Raw genomic sequence first — 22,054 nt, forward strand, 5'->3', positions numbered from 1 at the left:
GTTGAAACGTTTTCTTGATTGGTTTTCTGGGCGAGTTGAAGTCCGGGAGCTCTGTTGTCTGAGCCGATCTTGGCGATTGCCCACCGTTTGTTCGAGAAATGTCCACGGCCAGGTTTGAGGTGGAGAAGTTCACCGGCAGAAACGATTTTGGGCTGTGGAGGCTGAAGATGAAGGCCATCTTGATGCAGCAAGGCCTATGGGATGTCTTGAAGGGAAATAGTGATCCTAAAGAGAATCCGGAGGCCGACGAGAAGGAGAAAGGGAGGCTTCAAGACATGCAATACAAGGCCTATAGCACCCTGATCTTAAACTTGACAGATAGGGTGCTTAGAGAGGTTTCCAAGGAGGAGACAGCCGCAGGGGTGTGGACAAAACTTGAGTCATTATATATGACCAAGTCCCTTGCAAATCGATTGCATTTGAAGCAGAAACTTCTTGCCTTCAAGTTCTCGGATGGAAGAAGCATTGCTGAGCAGCTTGAGGAGTTCGGAAAATGTATTGATGATCTTGAAAACATCGATGAGGTAATCAAGGATGAGGACAAAGCCTTGATGTTGCTGAATTCCCTTCCTAAAAGTTTCGAACATTTCAAGGATGCGGTGCTACTTGGAAGAGAGTCCAAGGTTACCTATGAGGAGATTCATTCTGCCCTAAAATTGAAAGAATCACAGAGGATTGATCATCCAACTTCTTCAAGGAAAAATGATCCAGTAGCTGAAAGTTTGTATCTGAAGAAAAGTCAGAACAAGAAAGGCTTCAAGAAAAAGAAACCAAAGAAGGAGAGGGCTGAGGGAGAGAAGGAGACCAGGAGCTGCTATTATTGCAAGAAACCGGGCCATTTAAAGAAATCTTGCAATGCTTGGAGAAGGAAGCAAGGGCAAGAGATGGCTGGCAACCTGGAGACTGCTGATCTAGCTCAAGAGGTGGAGGCCAACGAGGCCTTGAATATACACTCAGGAGCAAAGATTGAAGAGTGCTGGATTATGGACTCGGGCTGCTCCTTCCATATATGCTCTCACAAATCCTGGTTTCAAGAATTGTCAGCATGGAGAGGATCAGTGATGCTGGGGAATGATCAGACGTGTGATGTCAAGGGCATTGGGGAGATCAAGCTCAGAATGAAGGGTGGAAGTGTCAAGACTCTCACAGAGGTCAGGTTTATACCACAGATCAAGAGAAACTTGATCTCTCTTGGATTGTTAGAATCAAAGGGGTACAAGTTTGATTCCAGTAATGGGATTCTCAGAGTAACAAAGGGTTCCAGAATCATTATGGAGGCCCAAAGAAAGAATAGCTTGTACTACTTGCTGGGAGAGACAGTGGTTGATGCAGTGAATGTTGCTCAGTCAGAGAATCTTAATATTTGGCATGCTAGGCTGGGACATGTGGGTGAAAAGGGCATCAGGCAGCTGGCCAAACGTGGTGTGATGAAGTTAGGTACATCAGAGAAACTGAGTAAGTGTGAATCTTGCATTCTTGGAAAGGCGAAGAAGCTGCCATTCACTGGTGGGAAGCACACTTCAACCGCACCCTTTGTGTATGCCCACAGTGACCTTTGGGGGCCATCTCCAACTGAATCCATAGGTGGAGGTAAGTATTTCATCTCCATCATAGATGATTATTCAAGAAAAGTATGGATATATATCCTGAAAGAGAAGTCCCAAGCATTTGAGAAGTTTAGAGAATGGCATGCTAGATATGAGAATGAGAAAGGGTCAGTGCTGAAATATCTTAGGACTGATAATGGCATGGAGTTTCTGTCTACTGAATTTGATAGCTTCTGTAAGGAGAAGGGAATAAGGAGACATAGGACAGTGCCAAGAAACCCCCAACAAAACGGGTTGGCAGAGAGAATGAATAGGACATTGCTAGAGAAAGTGAGATGTATGCTATTTTATTCTGGAATGCCAAAGAAGTTTTGGGCAGAGGCCGTTTCTACTGCAGCTGCTCTCATCAATAAGTGTCCTTCTTCAGCAATCTCTGATGAGACCCCAGATCAGAGATGGTATGGGAGCTTGGGAGATTATTCTGCATTGAAGATTTTTGGATGTGCAGCTTATGCACATATAAGGCAGAATAAATTAGAACCAAGAGCCAAGAAATGTGCAATGTTAGGATACCAAGATGGTGTGAAGGGATACAGATTGTGGAACTTGGATGGAGAAGGTCAGAATGTTATAGTGAGCAGAGATGTAATATTCAATGAAGAAGAAATGCCATTCAAGAAAAATGGAAGAGCCTCTGATGGTGGCAGCAGCTCTAGTATGCAGAACTTTGAGTTTGGTGAAGGATCTGGTGGGACAGATACAGATGAGGATGCTGATATTACAGAAAATCAAGAAGAAGGTGGAGTACTTAATCCTCAACCAGCTCAGGATGCGAGTGATCATGATCCACCAATGGAGCAAGCTGCTGCAAGTCAGGAAATTAGAAGGAATCCGAGGAGGAATGCAGGCTTGCCTAGTAGGTTTTCAGATTATGATATGAGCTTCTTTGCTCTATGTGTAGCAGAAGTACTCATGTTTTCAGAGCCCTCGACCTATGAAGAAGCCATGAGTTGCAAGGAAAGTCAGAAATGGATCAAGGCCATGGAAGAAGAAATTGAGTCCCTATTGAAAAATGGAACTTGGGTTTTGGTGATTGATCCAGGGATACAGAAACTGATCAGTTGCAAATGGTTGTTCAAAAAGAAGGTAGAGGTGGGGGAGGTTGAAAGCATACGTTTTAAGGCAAGGCTGGTTGCTAGGGGGTTCACACAAGTGGAGGGAATTGATTACACAGAGGTGTTCTCTCCAGTGGTGAAACATACTTCCATTCGGATCTTGTTGGCCATGACTGCTCATTTTAACTGGGAGCTGCATCAACTCGATGTGAAGACAGCTTTTTTACATGGAGATCTAGAGGAAACAATCTACATGATGCAGCCTAAAGGCTTTGAGAAACCTGGAGAGGAGAAGAAAGTTTGCTTGCTGAAAAAGAGCCTATATGGCCTCAAGCAAAGTAGTAGGCAGTGGAACAAGAAATTCCATGAGCAGATGGAGCTGATGGATTTTGAGAGATCAAACTTTGATAGCTGTGTGTATATCAAGAGAAAGGGAGATCTGATAGTTGCCTACTTATTGCTGTATGTAGATGACATCCTGTTGGCTGGATCTAGCAAGAATGAGCTGCAGATTGTCAAGAAGGAACTAAAGCAGAAGTTTGAAATGAAAGACCTTGGGGAGGCAAAGCGGATCCTAGGGATGGATATCATCAGAGACAGAGGAAAAAGGGAGCTGAGGTTGGTTCAAGCTGATTACATCAGGAAGGTGATAGAAAAGTATCAAGTGAAGGATGCAAGGTTAGTCTCCACTCCATTGGCAGGCCATTTCAAACTTAGCAAAGAACAAGAGCCAAAGACAGATGAAGCTAGAAGGGAAATGAGTCTGATACCCTATGCGAATATAGTGGGCAGTGTGATGTACTTGATGATTTGTACAAGGCCGGATGTTGCTCATGCTATAAGCGTGGCCAGTAGGTACATGGCTGACCCGGGCAGAGAGCACTGGGCCGCGCTGAAATGGATCTTGAAGTATCTAAAGGGATCTGTAATGATTGGTTTGAAGTTTGGTGGTGGAGCCTGGTCTGAAAAGGATGAAGTTCTTGAGGGATTTTGTGATTCGGATTATGCTGCCAACTTGGACAACAGAAAATCCCAAAGTGGCTACATATTCACGTTATTTGGCACAGCAGTGAGTTGGAAATCAAATCTACAGTCTGTGGTTGCATTGTCTACGACCGAGGCTGAGTATATTGCGCTAACAGAGGCTGCAAAGGAAGGAAAATGGCTGCAAGGGATACTACAAGATCTAGGAATGAAGCTGGGAGCAGTGAAGATTAACTGTGACAGCAACTCGGCTATATGTTTAGCAAAACATCAAATGTTCCATGAGAGGTCGAAGCATATAGATGTGAGGAGACACTTCATCAGAGATGAGATTCAAAGTGGAAAGATCAATGTGGTGAAAGTTCCTACCGAAGAAAATGCATCAGACATGTTGACAAAATCTCTGCCAACTTCGAAATTCAAACATTGTTTGAAGTTGGTTGAGATTGTGGAGTGTTGAAGCTTGTAACAAGGATTGAGAAGGGAATCCAGATATTGATGGAGTTTTGCAAGGACAAGGTGGAGATTTGTGAAAGTGTGTCCATGCAAACTACTGGAGCTCGGCTTCTGAGCTCGGAAATGAAGCTCGGCTTTGAGTCCGGTTGTGATCGAGTGGTGGAGCCTCGGCAGCTCCGAGAAGAGATCAAGAAATAAAGCTCGGCTTTGAGCTAGCCGAGAAAGGCAGTTCGGTCGATAGCCGAGAAAGGCAGTTCGGTTGATAGCCGAGAAAGGCAGTTCGGTTGATAGCCGAGAAATGCAGTTCGGTTGCTAACCAAGAATGGCAGTTCGGTTTTAGCCGAGCAGCGGTTATAACTAACTTTGGGAAATAGAGTTAGTTGGATTTTATTTCTTGATTGCATCTTGTATAAATAGCTCGATAGAGCTCAGTAGTGAGAGAGCAGAATTACACCATATACACACACTCAGAGAGATTAAATCTCAAGATAGCAAGCAGTTGTGAGCGGTAGCGTGTGAGTGTGAGTTCGTTGTAATTGTAAAGAGTTCGTCAATAAGATTCCGGTCATCTTCTCCGTGGACGTAGGTGGATTATCACCGAACCACGTTATATCGTTTGCGTGCTTTATTTCCTCGTTCGTGCGTGTGTGAGATCGGCGGTATCGCGACCCAACAAAATGTATCACTTATTAGAGATGAATGGACTAGGTAGTTTTTAACTCAATTAACTATATGATGAAATAAATTAAAATTTGACGGTATGAATATTGATTGAGTTTACGATTTTGATTATAATAATTATAGTATAATTTTTAATTTTTTGGTATGCTTTTAATATTTTAAAGCTTTATCAACAATATTTTTTCTTTTTCTTTGTACAACTATATGACTAACATTTAATTGACGTAAATGCTTTGAAGGAAGCAGTTTGTAAGATTCATAATGATTTGCATTTGATTTAGATATAATTAAATAGATATACATTAGAAAAGCAAATCTTTTTCCAAATCTATAATCTTTAATTTGAAAGTTTTAATTTTCGGATGTATTATTAAAGAACAAATATGTAATATATTAATCTATTAATCTATTTAAAAATAATTAAAAATAATAAACTGATTTTGAATTGAAATACCTAAAATATCCAATTATGTATGTTTATCACTACTAATTACTCCCATAAACATGATATTGACATGGTCGGTAGTTACATCAGTTTGAGATGATATGGTGAAATGTCATGGAATTTTTCCGTTTTAAGAAATAGATAAAATATAGATACAGTTTAATTTCAATTAAAAATTAGTAGTACTATCTTATTATTAAAATTTATGTTCAATATAAACATATGGCGGCTTATTCACTTTGTAGCTTAGTATTAAGAAAGAAAATTGAGTTTCTAACTTTCAACTTGTAATTAATATCTTTCTATAGTTAATAAATCGATAGCTGTCTTTGATTTTTCTATCCTTTGCTTAGGACAACTTGCTTTTGTCATAATAAATACGCAGAAGAAATATAACATACCTACTTATCTTAATTATTTTTGCTCAATTTTTAGTCGTGCACGTGCATCTACCTTGAGTTAGTTAGATAAATTACTTCTTTTTGTCAATTTTTCTCTCTAATCATAATCACGACAAATAATTTATCCGAAATCACTACAAAACAAAAAAGCAGACGATAGAGCACAACAAAACAGGAGCAAAGGTGTAGCCCTGACGTTATTCGTCAACCTCGTAACCTCATCCACCAAAGATAACCGGTATCGTAGCTGCTTCAAGGCGAAAAGTTGCAAACAATAATTACAGACCAAGTGAACTTAGAAGAATTACTTAGAAATTTCCTCCCATAATAACTAGAGATACACTATTGATTTTTAATTATACTATTATGTTTTTTAGCTTATACTGCATGCATGCGTTGTGTTGGATTACCAACCATCTCATATGGGATAAGCGAAGAAAGTTGTAAGTTATTTATAAGTGTTGAAGTTGAAAGCTATATATAAAAGTGGTGTTCAATCCTAATTAGTTTCAGCCATTTTAAAAGTGACTCAAACTAATATGCAGTCGACGATCATATTTTTGTGTATAACGTAGCATTGAATATCATATAGAGATTTCTGGCATAGGAACTACATATCAATTTAGATGTTTATCTTTGCTATTAACATAAAGATTAGTATTACCGTCTTTAATATATAAAGATTATATCCTAGTTGTTCCCATCTTTTTTCAAATTTATGTGTGTACGTATCTTCAATCTTAGTCAACAGTTCATCTTAAATAAAGTTAAAATTAGTTATTAATCCACCGCTAATTAATCAATTAAGTTCTCAAAATTTAACAAGTTAAAAAATTAATCAAGCTCTGACAACCATGGTAGCCGATCATTAATAAATAATTTCACATGTTCGAGTTGTCTAGGCACAATTGGAGAATGATAAACTTATACAAAATGAAGAAACTAATGTTTATGGATAATTTAAAATAGAAATTTACGGAAAATTGGTCGATATATTGATAGTGACCAAAGTCAAGGTTTGTTAGGTGCAAATAAAGAGCTGTTGATAGATAGTATATGTTTGCCGTGAAACTATTTTTCCAAATAGAAGTGTTACTTCCAAAATTTTATTACTTCAACTAATTAGCATATTAAAACTAGGACTTGGGTTCAACTACGCTTCTTTTCAATCTATAATATATATTTGAATTTTAAATTAATGTACGTATGTACCATCATTTTAAATCTCGTATTAAGTAATTTCGTCTCGTTTTGCAGCCCCCCAAAATTCATTGACCTTATGGTTTAACCAATTTTGTCACCTTTCTTTGTTACGGTGAAACATAAAAGAAAATAGAGGTAAATATATTTTCTTTTTTATTTAATATACTTATCAGAGAGAAATAGACAGATTGAAATTTTGTGTCAGAGAAAATGGTATACTGAATTTAAAGAACGATAAGGTGCAATTATTGCCATGAATTTTTTTGAATATGATTGATAAATATTTAATATCATGTGGGGACTTATTAATTGACGAGACTTTTCATTTATTATTCGAGCATACCGCGTCAATTTTTGTTCTTTCCACACTACTTTTATTCGACTTTTGTAGAGTAAACATATAATATAATTACTCCCTATTTTACATATAATTTTGTTGTAGCAAATTAGTTGGAGTAGTACTATATTTGTAGTATTATAAATAACACACTATTTTTCATTTGAATTTATTGAAATTTTAGATGCATCCATTCATGATCCAAATAAATTATAATGATTAGTTATATGCATATATACATTTAACCTTTTGATGGTCAAAACAATGGAAGACAAGAAATCTCTAGACTTTTGATGGCAGTGGTTTCATCTAAACTTGCTACTCGTAATTTTAATTTTCCTATTTACTGATTTTAAAAATAGCGACAGCTTGGGTTCATCTAACTCCAGTAATTTTTTTAAAAAATATTAATATTTTCTGTAAATTTACTTTTATATATAAAGCACACTTTTACTTTTCTGCATGCAGATTAGAATAATTATTTATACACTATCAACTTGATCGATGTTGATCGTCACCACTTAAACTATTTCTGATTGATTGCTAACTACATATGATAATTTTCAACATTTCACTAATTTTGATTATGCAATATTCAAAGCCTAGCTACTTTATGTCTATATATCAAATATTATGAAAATTACAATGGATATGATTTACAAACATTTTCAATCTTGCCACCGATGCATGTTAGCGTGTAGTGAATTAAGAATTATAATCATAATTATAATAGACAAAGTTGTCTACCTAAATTGGCCGAGCAAAATAAAATTATTTCTTAATTCAAATCCATCCCCCAATTTTAAAACCCAAGTAGAACATATTAATATTTACTTATCTTAATGCTTTTTGAAGAAACGAGAAAAAGAAAGAAATCTCCCTGAACTTTCACATTTCTTTAATTGATTGAGTTCGTACACTAGGTATCTCTTTATGTCTTTTCAATTAATCACATTTTTATCTTAATTACTTATAATTTTACCCTTAAGACTTTCCCAGTTTACGAGCACCTAATATCATCTCACCATCTAATTCTTACAAAAAAATCATAGATAAAATATGTAACTACTTGAATAAAAGTGAAATTTTATGTGCACTAGCTAAATATCCACAAATTTAATACTCCTAAGAAAGCTACTGGTTTAAATTTCTTATTTATAAACATCACAAATATTCGATTTAATCTTTATTAGTTAAAATCTGGAAATATCTTCTTAATTATTAAAAAAATTATCTGTTTCCGAATCAAACAAAACTATTAATTATATATATAATCCAAAATATCTTCTAAAGTCAATAAATCTCCTTACAAAGCCGCGTTTTTTATTTATTTATACATAAAGTTAATAATACAACTACTAAAAAATTATTGTTTCCCCCAAGAGCCCTAACTTTTAGTCAGCAATTGCAAACATGATTTATAAATTAATTGGTTTGTACTCAAGTATATAAATCGATTAGGATCCAAAGTTTAGTACTTCCTCCGTCAGCCATTAGAAATCTTAGTCACTTTTGCACATTCGTTTTATAAAAATGATAATAAATAGTTAAAGTGGAGAAATGGTAAAGTAAGGGCATTAGCAATGGGGCGCCCTAAGGCGCGCCCTAAGGCGCGCCCTATGGCGCGCCACGTTAGCAGTTTTATCCTCCTACCTCCTCACCTGCAGTGGGGCGCCCTAAGACGCGCCCTAAGGCGCGCCCTATGGCGCGCCACATCATCATTTTTTTAATATTTATTACAAAACTCATACGAATTTAACAAAATTAATACATTAAAATACGAATTTCAAAAACTTCATTTCATTGAATAAAAATTAATACATTACAATGCGAATTAAAAAAACGCGAACTCAACAACGGCGGTTGCGAGCCCACACTTCTTCGATCATGTCGTTCATGAGCTGCGCATGATCCTGTTGGTTGCGCATTGAGGCCTGTCTAGATAGAACCTCGTTGAAGCCTAACGGTAACCCTCTATCGGGTGGCTCGGTCGACGCGCCGGCCAAACTAGATGCACGATCATCTTCATTCCAATCGGTGATGCTTCCGCCTTCATTCTCGACTATCATGTTGTGCATGATTATGCACGCATATATGACATCGGCGATGACATCCTTGAACCAGAAACGAGCCGGCCCTTTCACAATTGCCCACCGTGATTGGAGCACGCCGAATGTCCGCTCGACATCCTTCCTCGCCGACTCCTGCTTTTGCGCAAATAAAACCCTCTTCTCACCAATTGGGCAGCTAACCGTCTTCACAAAAACAGGCCACCGTGGATAGATGCCATCGGCCAAGTAGTACCCCATATGGTATTGGCGTCTGTTGGCAGTGAACTCGATGGCCGGGCCGTTGCCATTACATTGATCGGTGAAGAGGGTGGACGAGTTGAGGACGTTAATGTCGTTGTTCGACCCGGCTACGCCGAAGTAAGCATGCCAGATCCATAGCCGATGGTCAGCGACGGCTTCGAGGACCATCGTCGGGTGGCTGCCCTTGTATCCACTTGTGAACTGGCCTCTCCACGCCGTCGGACAATTCTTCCACTGCCAGTGCATACAGTCGATGCTCCCGAGCATCCCAGGAAACCCGTGCGCCGTCTCGTGCATCTGCATCAGACCCTGGCAATCAGTGGCAGTCGGCTTGCGCAAATATGTGTCGCCATAAGCCTCTACTATCCCCCGGCAAAAGCGCTTCAGACAATCGCGGCCTGTCGAATAGGTCTATGGACTTGCTCAGAGGCCGCTGCCGCTGCCGCCTGGCGCTGCATCAACGCATAGCAATGCGTCATCGCCGTTTCAACGACTGCATTTAATGCTATATCTATGCTATTACTGGACTCATCAGAGGAACTAGAACTATTGGTGTCGTCGCCGGGATTCATATTGGTTGGATTTGTGAGAGAGAATATGTAGAGGTATGCACAAATGAATGACAAACGCTCTTTAAATAGAAAACCAAACCGCGTGCCATCGTCCGCGACCTATCGTCCGTGTACGCCACAATGGGGAGGACGATGGCGCGGACGATGCCTATCGTCCGCGGCCATCGTCCGTGTACGCCACAATGGGGAGGACGATGGCGCGGACGATAGGCATCGGGCGCGCCATCCTCCGCGCCCTTAGTATCGGCCGCGACGATCGTCCGCGACCTATCGTCCGTATCCGCAATGGGCGCGGACGATCGATGGCGCGGACGATGCGCGCCATCGGGCGTGCCATCGTCCGCCCATTGCGGATGGCCTAAGAGAAAAAAGGTATGCACACGTGTGGTCTCTTGGTGATACACATTTTATGACACTTTGCCTTTGTATTTTAGGACACACCAAACAGTATAATATAACTATATTTTTACCCACTTCATAACATTGAATATGTAATTGAGATTTTGCTTTTTATTTACTGATTCACGTTATAACTAACAAAATATATTGCTGAGTGATATATTAAATAAATGTGGAATCATTTTCATAACTAGCTACACATTTTATTATTGAAGGAGATATGCATAAGTTTGTACCTCCATTAGTGTTATTAATATTCGATATAGTAGTTCTTAATTAGGCCCATTAGTTGTGACAATGCTAGTTAATGTACTCATGAGTTAATTATATATAGTACCTTATATTTTTCTTTTTCAGAATATATAATTATCTAATTAACGTTATTATATTAAATTAATGTAGGATCAACTATTAATGTGATTTGGAATTATGCTCGAGCTTGGGTCATTGTTTCTCTTTTCCAAAAGACACACACAACTTATACAGTACAATTCTTTTATGTCATTTAACCCTCCAATTTATTAATTTGTACGAAAACATCTTATCAAGTTAATTTAGCTTCTCATCAATTTAATGCTAATAACTATATCAGTTGTATACTCCATTTTTTTTAGTATTCTGATGTGGTTATTTAATAGTAGTACGTATGATAAGAGTTAATGGAAAGAGTCACTATTGGACTACAACTTTTGAAATTATTTATTTTTAGGAACGAAGTGGAGAAATTTTAATTTTCCGTGTACTTATTTTTTACTGCAATATTTTTGTTCAAATAAAAGGAGGATTTCGAATCTAGAATGTGACAATCCAGTTGTGTTTGTGTGAGACTTTAGTCAAATTCAACAAATACATGTCGCAATTGAGAGGAGACTTCTTCTAGCCACGTCCAAAATTAAGTTGTGTGAATTTTATTTCTATTTTATATGTATATTTCGTGCCTATTTTAACATATAAATTTTATAATTTAAAACGTCAACTTGGGGCAAATAAAACGACATTGTCTCGACTAAATTTATCGCAATAAAATGACTAAGTTTGACGGCCATATCGGATCCATTCTACCGAAAGTGTAATCAATAGTTTGATTACGAAAAAAATGAATACACCAGCGGGATATTCTATTTGCAAGATTGTATCTCGAAATTAAATATGTAGTGTACTTGGTTCATGTGATTGAATTGCACAATTCAATCCTAGATGAGTAATCATATGCGATAATTAGTCATAACTAATCCCTCAACTGAAATAATTTCACAAACTTAAATCTAAATTATAGTTTAATACTAATATTTTATATAGAAAACCGAACTATCACCTATTAATATAATTAAAAGTCAAACTTAATAACATAATAAGGATTTGTTGACATACTATATAAAATGTCACAACTCACATCTATGTTCTTTTTTTTCTATAACAATAAGCCTTTTTCGGAAAAGAATAGTGCAAACTGAAGCCCATTTGGGAAAATTCATTATTATGAGTTGTTCTCAAAAGATGGTGGAATTAGATTTAATACTAGTATTATCTATTTGAGGTTAGTGATTTATATGACTAACCCTTTGTCTTAGCCCAATAAATTTGGATTTGGATGATAATGGTCTTTAAATTGAATTTTGCCCAAAATATATCTTAGACATAGTTGCAGATTCGGTATTCTTGATTTTTTGGACTCCCGTTAGATAAAATAGTAGTGTGATACATTATAATACTCCCTCCGTCTCTTTGTAGTTAAGTTGTATTTATTTTATTGTCTCACTGTAGCCGAGTCATTTTATTTTTTGACAAAAAACAATCCATTTCTTCTCTCTTCGTCTCTCTAACTTTTTCCTTTCTATTTTATTCTCCTTGTACTTAACTCACTTTAAAAAAATCTTAAATCCTGTGCCGAAAAGAAACGTCTCTGCTACAACGGGATGGAGTAATAGTTTTGTATAGGATTGATTGACAAGAGTATATCAATCATTATTTTTCTAAAATGTTTTGGTATGCAAAACAAAAAACAAGGTTAATTATGAATGTTGATTAAACAAGACCTTTTAGCTCAATGTATTTGGATTTGTATGTTAAATGGCTTTCATTGACTGGCCCAACTATTTATTGTTAATACATAGCCCAACCTGTTCGGACAAAATGAATCTTGGGCCGAAACATTTGAGGCCTGAATGCTCGATTAAAATTTAAATCTTGAATTTTTATTTTCGAAGTTTTAATTTTAATTGAGTCGTAGTATTAATAGATATCTGATTTCATAATTATGATAGAACATTAAATGCTAAAATATGTTTTGCAATCTCACTCAAATGACATATCTTAATTGCAATTGGGCCGTATTTTCTTTGGTTATTAGACCAATAGTATTTGTAGTATGCCACTCAACCACACTTTTTAAATGACACATGGTCTTTTTTATCAATGAATTAGTAACTATTAAATTTATGAATATATAAAAGAGTGATACTAAATAGCCATAATGTGGCCGGCCATAAAGAGTTAATTTAGTCCATTTACATGTATAAAAAAAATTAGAATTACCAATATAAACTTATATGTGTGTGAATGGACTTGTGAGTTGGTACTTATCTTTGAATTCCATTACGTAAAATACATTAATATCACGAATTACTGTATACGTTGAGCAACAATCAAGAAATGACAGTAGTAATAAGTTGAGCAAAAACTACGAAAGAGCAACACTAACATGTTGAGCAACATATAATGAAGATGATATAAAAGTAAAATCAAGTAGTATTAAACCAAAAAATTGAAAAAAAATCAAATTTTTTATTATTTAATTAATTTATAGCTGGTCATAATGTGGCCGCATAGCTTTATTCTATATAAAAACTCTAAAAAGCAAGAAACACTAATCATGATTTAACATGGACTTTTGGGAGCAAAATTTTAACACGAACCAATTTTTGAGGTAGATTTCCCTAACTTTGTCTTGCTTTTCGGCCAAAACCTAATATTTGATTCTCTTGCACTCAAAGGGACTGTTTGAGTTAATTAATTACACCTAACAACTAACTCATTTAACCTTCATCTCCCATTGTTCTAGAATAAACCAATTTCTCAAAGACATTCTTTCGCTTGTCGCTTTTTTTTTACTAGCCATCCTTAAAAAGTGAGTTTAATGGAGTCAATAATTAAGACATTAAAGCTGCAATTCAAGGATATATGAATCACTCAGTTTAATCAAAGTGAACATTTTAAGTCTCGTTGATACATAGTCACATTTAAACTACCTATAAATAAAATAACAATTTAGGAAAATAGCCACAATATAAATAAAATAACAATTTTAGCATTAAAACAATTATGCAAAATATGAAACTGCATGGGGTCAGACTAATATAGAAAGATGGAAGTGTCATTTCAAAATTCCCTTCGAACTTTAAAATTTGGCTTCTTCTCCTACAAAGTTAGTTCTTGTACAATATCTCTATAGTTAGTGTGGGTGTGTATTGGGGGTCTTCTTTGTCTTCTAAATTACTCCTATTATTTTTCCTTTTTCATCATATATTATTTTGTCTGGCTTTCTGTTTTTTAATCATTTCGATAATTTTTTCACACTGTTTATTTAGCTTTCTTTCATTCCTCACGATGATTAAAGAAACATAAGGCGGCTTTCAAACGATGGATAATTATATAATGACAACTATGATTGCCTTATGCTATCATTACAACTAAATCCCTTTTACATTATTAGAAATGTCACTTTTCATTATTTTCTATATAATCATGTAGTCGAATGTGTCAGTCATTTCTATCGTCGTCACTTGGGATGTGTAAAATGGGTCAAAATTCAGGTTTAATTATGCAATTGTATAACTAATATCTTTTGTGTTGGTAATCTCTTATACTATTAATTAATTCTAATCTTCATGTATTACACATTCACTTGAAAGGTTGAAATATTGTTAAGTCGACTTACTTTTATATAACTACCAAACAAACATCAAGGTTGTGAGGAAGATTTGGTGAAAGATCTCGACCTAGCCGTGGATCATGACTCCACGAGTGAGAGTTCGAGGGATCTGAGATTATGGGCTTTTGACAAGTTTGACTCTTTCTCTGTTTCTAATTTTTACAAGCAGGTCTTTCGCATGGTGGGACAGGGTCATGGGAAGCTCACATGGAACAATGTGGCTCCATCGCGTGCATAACTCCTTGTTTGGTTTGTCCTACATGGCATACTAAATACAAAGGAGAGACTTTTTAGATTCTGATTTCCCGGAGTTGAGGATGAGCTTTGTGCATTATGTGGGGAGGAACCTGAAACAGTGTATCACATTATCTTTGATTACATGTTCTCTAGTAGCTTGTGCTATTTCAGATACAACTGTTGGAACCTTGCTTTTTGTCTCCCCAAAGATCCAATGTCTTGCTTCTTTACATGGATGGATGCACCATTCACGAGATTTGACTTGAAGATTTGGAGTTCCTTATTCTATGAGATCTGATGGTCTATTTGGTGGCTCGGAAATAAAGTAATCTTTCAAAATATGGAACCGAACTCGAAAACTGAGAAGAGACTCATTCTTTGGAGGCTTGGAGCATGGACTAAAGGATTGTGCCCGAAATTTCCTTTTTCACCAGGCCAAATGTGTGAGGACTTACTTAAAGCTAGAAGATGAACAGAAGATAATTGCAGAAGCAACTCTGGTGAACATAAAGGTGCAATGTAGCTTGCCCTACTTCCTGGTCAGTTTTTGCTTGGTGGCTTTGGTTGATGTTTGTTTTGTTTTTAGTTTTCTTGTTTTGCTTGGAGGATGCACTTCTTAGTTCTCTCTTGGTTATCTTATTTTGGTTTAAGTGTTTTGTTTTCTTGTTTTTATTGAACTAGTTTGTATGTTATGAACTTTGGTTTCTTTGCTTATCGATCTTAGAGCAGTTTGAGTCTTTTCTCTCTTATAAAATAAAAATTAAGGTTGGGAAAATTTAATTATGTTCTCTTTGTGACAATAGAAGAATTCATTTCCACTCTATATTTGCAATATAAAGTTTTAATTCGTAGTGATCATATTTTGGTGGCTGAAAGCATAAACCAAGAGAGGCCAGAATAAAAGTAAAGGTTACTGCTAGGATTTTCATGTATCAAATTAAAGGCAAGCATTAGTACTACTATCAATTTTTATTTAAAAACATGTTAATGACTGAAAGCATAAACCAAAATACGTATAATCAATATATAAAGCTAATGATTCTTTTTCTCAAACATTTATATAGTTAATGACTATACTTTGTATAATAGGAGTAATATTTTATAATTTCCGTAAAAAGTTACTAAGTTGCTTTATCTGGTGCAATTCTTGAGATGTTTTTAAGGAACATCAAAGTACATTGAATTGATTAATTAAAACAATACTTTGTGTTAATTTTTTAAGTATATTCCACTAATTAGTTTTTGTTAATAGTTGTACTTCATACACAGATCGATCACTAATGTCAACATAAATAAATATTCTACACATCCCACTAATTATGAGTGATTATTAGTGGGATAGATGGTGTGATTATATTTGATCATCAAGTTATATTATATTGTGCTATTTTTTTACTAGCTACTCAAGTACTCAAACAATATACTCCACGTCATTTAAAACAAATTATTAGTAAATTACATTTAGTGTATGCACAATATCGACGATGTGAGGATATGGTTGGATAAGTAAACCTAAGTTAGTAGTAATTGTGAATATGTTGAAATTGGTATTAATCTATCCGTCCTAGCTAAGATTAAACATTTATAATTGAAACAAAATTTTAGAAATGATTGATTAATGTTTTTAATTGGGAAAACGAAGGGATAGATGTACTGTGTACGTATTAAATGGTGATAGAAAGAAACTTGAATATTTGAATTAAAGAAGAAATTAATTATGTGTATTAATTGAATTGAGAAAATTACTTTATTGTTTAAAAAAATAATAGGAGTACTATTTTCAATTCTACTTGCCCTTATACATTTAATATTTAACTTTTGTATTATAGTACTATAAAATGTGTGTAATCAAATATTTTTTGTGGTTTACTATAGGATTTCAAATCCTAAGTGATTGCATTCATTCATCTAATCAATATTAGTATTTGTCTAATACTATTATTTATTGTCTAGTAAATATTTTAAACATGAGACTCAATAAATTAATTGTATCTAAAATTATAAACTTGGCCTAATTTGGTATTTCACCTCAATGAATTTCCATTAATTGAGGAAATGCTGATTTTATAAGAAACCCACAACTAAATTCATAATCTTTTATACCACATTTAAAGTCGGTAAAAAATACCCAATTTTGGCCAAAATTTTTCCCAAATACAAATGACAAATTCAAGCCGAAAATCGATTTAATAAAAGTCAACCAAATGTACCGCTGAGATATCATTCCATTTAAAGAAGGTTGGTGATCTTCCTTTCTTGACAGTTGGCCCCACCTCAGTGGTGGGTGCTTCCTTGCTTACGCTGTTCGCTCACCTACCAAATCCAAATGCCTTGGAACGAGGAGGAGATTTTTATTATACTCCAACTTTTTTTTATGGATTCTATTTAAAAATTCTTTCGTTTTTGTGAAATCACTTGGATTTCGGATCCTTAATTCTTCCATTTTCCTATATCTTGGGACAAGTTTAAAATCTCAATTTGCCACTGTGCTAATAATTTACTATTCCAATTTGATAGATGAGTTTTTAATAATTTACTATTCCTATTTGATAGATGAGTTTTTTGGAGGAGTGTCCAGAAACCGCGGCGTATCCAGAGTTTTAAATTTGGGGTACGAATTATACGACAAATAATTGTGATATAAATAAAATAATATTAACAACAAAAAAATTTAAATAGTAAGAACTTTTTTATATGAAGTACGAATTTTCTACTCCCTCCGTCTCACAATAGGAGTCACTCTTATTGTAAGCACATGTTTTAAGAAATGTAAAGAATAATGAGTTGAAAAAGTTGGTGCAATATGTGACTCACTTTTTTACATTGATTTTATAATAAAATGTGAGTGAAGTGAGTTAGTGGAATGTGAGACCACTTACCATTTATGGTATAAATGAAGTGTGACTCTTATTGTGGGACAGACAAAAATGACAAAGTGTGACTCTTATTGAGGGACGGAGGAAATATTACATAAAATATTTAAAAAATAATTTGATATTAATAAATAAAAGAATTAAAAAAAACTAATAATTTTTTATTTGAAGTACGGAGTTACCTTACTTAAAATGATAAAAAAAAATAAAAGAGTATAATACAATAAATAAAACAATTAAATAAATAACAAACATAATAGGAAAATCAAAATAATTAAAGCATAGTAAACAATCCTAATGTCTAGAAATAAAATAGGAGTGCAAATTTGTAATTAACTTAAAAAACTAATTACTACTACATAGCAAAAACGAAAATGTTAGCAGGAGTGCATTTAATTAACTAACTAAAAAAACTAATTACTACATACTGTAACAAAAATGAAAATGTTAGTACATACAGAAAAAAAGTATTCAAACATAAACATAATTAAAAACAATGAAAAGGAGAATACATAACAAAAATGAACATGTGAAAAGGTATTAAAAAAAAGAAAAGGAGAATGAAAATATAGAGATTTGAGCGCCAGCGAAGATTCAAACTCTGAGTAGTGGAGAGGTATTACCAGCGAATTACCACTAGAGCACAAAGGTTTTATATTAGTTCCCACTAAATATATTATTAATACTATGAATTTTGGGGTACAACAGTTGTACCCCTTTGTTTCCACGTGCATACGCCACTGTCCATAAATAAGGAAAAACAATAAAATATAGTGCTCAATTATGAAGATATTAATACTAGTAGATTTGGAATTATAATATTACTAATAATAGTAGAGTTAAGAACCACTGTCGTAGTCCGACCTTTTCTAAATTATATTACTCCATCCGTCTCATAGTAGATGTCACACTTTTCTTTTTAATTTGTCCCACAAAAGATGTCACATTTCCTTTTATGGAAAAAGCTCCCTCTCGCGTTAATATAAATATAATATATTTTCTTTTTCCATCTAACACACAAAATAACATCTCTTAAATCTCGTATCATTCCCCAAGTGTGTCATCTATTATGGGACGGGGGAGTACTACTAATGGATAACCCACCGAAATTCGAAAAAAAATAATTTATATTTTAAAAGTACAAATTATAAAAAAAATTGTACTTGGACAAGGTTCAACTACTTGATCCTACAATTAATTATACTCTTCAAAATATTTTTTTGTCAAAGTTAAATTTAGAGTGGTAAACAATTACTAGTAATAATTAATTCAGAGTTTAATAAAAGTCAAGCTAGAGTGTAAGAGAGGCCAATAAATTTGTATGACGAGTCAGGATTAAGATAATACTCCCTCCATCCCCAACGAATATGCACTTTGAGTTCGGCATGAGTTTTAATGCAAAATTGATGAAGTAAGAGAGAGGTAGAGAGAAAAAGTAAATAAAGTATTGTTAGTGAAGAATGAGTCTCACCTTATTAGAGAGAAAAGAGTTTCTAAAATTACATATTTTTGTGGGACAGACTAAAAAGGAAAGAGTGTATATTCTTATGAGATGGAGGGAGTATGACATCAAAATAAGAGTTTGAGTCCTCATTTTCGGTGATAAAACCGATTAGCTTGAAAGAACTTTCGCAAACTAGATCTAAAAACATGGACATATTGTAAATTCTAGTGATACATATAATAATCATGTAGCAAAATTACATAGTTTGCACTTATAAATAGCTACGGCTTGTCAAAGTTCTTTTTAGCAAAATTCTAGTAAATTACATACGGACCATCTCTTTCTGAACTAGGATGGACGAGTGTTGTTTTGTCATCTTAAATTTAATTTTCTTGCTGTTTTTTTCTTCTTCCTTGAGCCTGATCACTTTTGTATCATCCATGTATATGTGTGCTTAGGTACGAGGGAGGCACCATAGTTCTTTTTTTCTTTTTTTTCCCTATTTGGTAGATACGAAGGTGGTCTACAATATGTCTGTCCTCGCTTACATTTTTGGTTTTAATTATCCCTAATTATAAACGCAATGGCATGTTTTGTATTACGGGTCTAAACACTTTTAGTTCCAAATTAGTTTTTGAAACTTTGAGGAAAAGTCATTTTTGGGCTTGTTCTATGTACTAAATTCTTGATACATACTCTTTCTGTTCCATTAGAAATGAAACGTTTTCTAAAATGTAAACGATACTATATCTACTTTTTCATCTCTCTTACTTTACTCTGTCTTCATTAACTCACAAAATAACACTATATAAATTCTCGTGCCGAAAACAAATGTTTTGTCTTTATTGGAACGGAGGGAGTGCATACTAGAGACCCGCTTAATCCATTGTTCATAGGGTGCTTATTTTTTTTAAAAGTTTCTACATATTAGTAGTGGCAAATCATACCAAAGCATTTCAGATCCATATCCAACGATTATTCCAAGAAAGTAATTACAGATTTAAAAATTAGATCAATTAAGACCACCAAGAATCACTCAAAACAAAAACAAAAACTTGATTGAGTTGAAAGATCGAATAGATACCTTATAGACATATATAAGAATGAAACTCAAGCTTAGAATCTGCCTATCACAATACTATAATCATGTTGTTTCATGGACACAAGAAAATAAAAGGATATTCCTTAATTATGATATAGAAAATATCGAATTTTGCCACATTTTTGTTTCAAAGATTCCATTCTATGTCTATGTTAACAAGCTAGAACTACCATATATTGGATGTGCTTGATCGAATTTTTACTATCACTACTATTAAGAATGTCAATTCAGTTTAAAATAAACAAATTACTCTGAATATACATACAAACCCTACTATTGTGCTAAGAAATAATTGAGACTTTAATTTCCTACTGATGACTTAATCACTTGTCTGCTTTTACTCTTGTGCTTATTAATGGATTAACTTTTTCTTGAATTTGCCAATTTAAATTTTTTCTTAGACCTTTAAATAGTTTTACATACGACTGCAGTAGTTTAGAATTTCACTCAAATAAGTTACCTCGAATAATGTTTTTAATTAATTTTTCTTTGTCTTCTACATTTTATGTTCAATGTAAGATTTAGCATGGACACAAAAATTGCCAAATCCAACTCAATCAGCTCGAATACCAAAATTTATCTTCTTCTATAATTCCATTATTATCGGCGGATCTACGTGGGGTCGCGATCTACCGACCCTATTAGCGGCCAATGATGTTCGAAAAGCTTTAGTAAATTCGGCATCTGAAACAATGGGCAATTCCCTTGATGCGATAGCTTTGCCCAACTTTCGTGGTCTGGATTCACTGTTGTTCTTTGTTTGTCATTTATCGCCAACGATGGCTATCACACCTTCTCTATCTTTCGATTGCAATGATGGCCTTTTTCACGGTACCCAATAAATTTGATGACTTAAAAATTTTTATAAGCAAATGAATATAAATTTAAAAGCCATATACCCATAGTGAACTCAAACACGAAATTTTTGCTAATAGATATTAATAACTCTACCACTAAACCAACTCACGAAGAAGTTACAGTGTTGTCTCGTTCAATGGAAAAAAAGCGAGGGCGTTTTGGAATCTCAGCGACATGCAAAAGCATTTGGTCCACTTTGAGCCAAGAATGGATAATGCACGGTCTAGTCAATTTATTTGAATCGGACTATGTATATCCATTTATTTTTATTTTTTACGAATATAGGTGCAACCCTTCTAGATCAGTTTTTACTACGACAAAGCTTGATTCATAAATCACCCATTAATGTCAAATTTCTGACTAATCTTACTTTGAAAATATAAGCTAATGCGATTATGCGAAACTGACCTTCAGCCTTGACCTTGTGAATTGATTGATTTGATCCATCAATATATCTATTATAGTAGAAATACATTTTTGAATCAATCTTTAAATCGTTGGTTCAATAATAAAATGTGAATTTCAATACGCTTAGCACGTGAATTTTACTTTTATTAAATTTAAAGCGGATAATATCTGTTAAAGAAAATGCATACTGAATTTTGATAAAATTTAGTACTACCTCCGTCCCTAAATGACAAGAGAGAGGTTGAAAGAAAAAATGATTGAAGTTTTGTTAATGGAGAATGAGACTCATCACAATTGAGAGAAAAAGTTTTTTTTTAATTAGAATTTTGTCTATTTTTAAGAGATATTTAAAAATGACAAATGCAGTCTATTTTTAAAAGAGGAGTATCAAATTAAGATGGAATGTTAATCTATTTGAAGTTTGATAATTATTTTCAGTTTAACATTATTGATATCTGTTCTTAGAAAAATTTGCAGTTAATCTATTTAAATAAATGAATAAGTCCTTTACTAAGTCCTTTTTCAGTAACATTATTTGAAGTTAATCTATTTAAATAAATGAATAAGTCCTTTACTAAGAATAAGTTTAATTACTTTTAAGGACATTGAAAGATAAAATCACAAATTATAACCGAATTTTTGTATTTTTTCCAAATTTAAACTGTGGTTAAAACTTAAAAATATAGTAATGAACTTTGATTTTATAATCGATTTCCAACATCTTAGGATACAAACAATGAGTGAGATGA

The sequence above is a fragment of the Salvia splendens genome, chromosome 19 (genome assembly GCF_004379255.2).
Source record: "Salvia splendens isolate huo1 chromosome 19, SspV2, whole genome shotgun sequence".
NCBI classification, from domain to species: domain Eukaryota; kingdom Viridiplantae; phylum Streptophyta; class Magnoliopsida; order Lamiales; family Lamiaceae; genus Salvia; species Salvia splendens.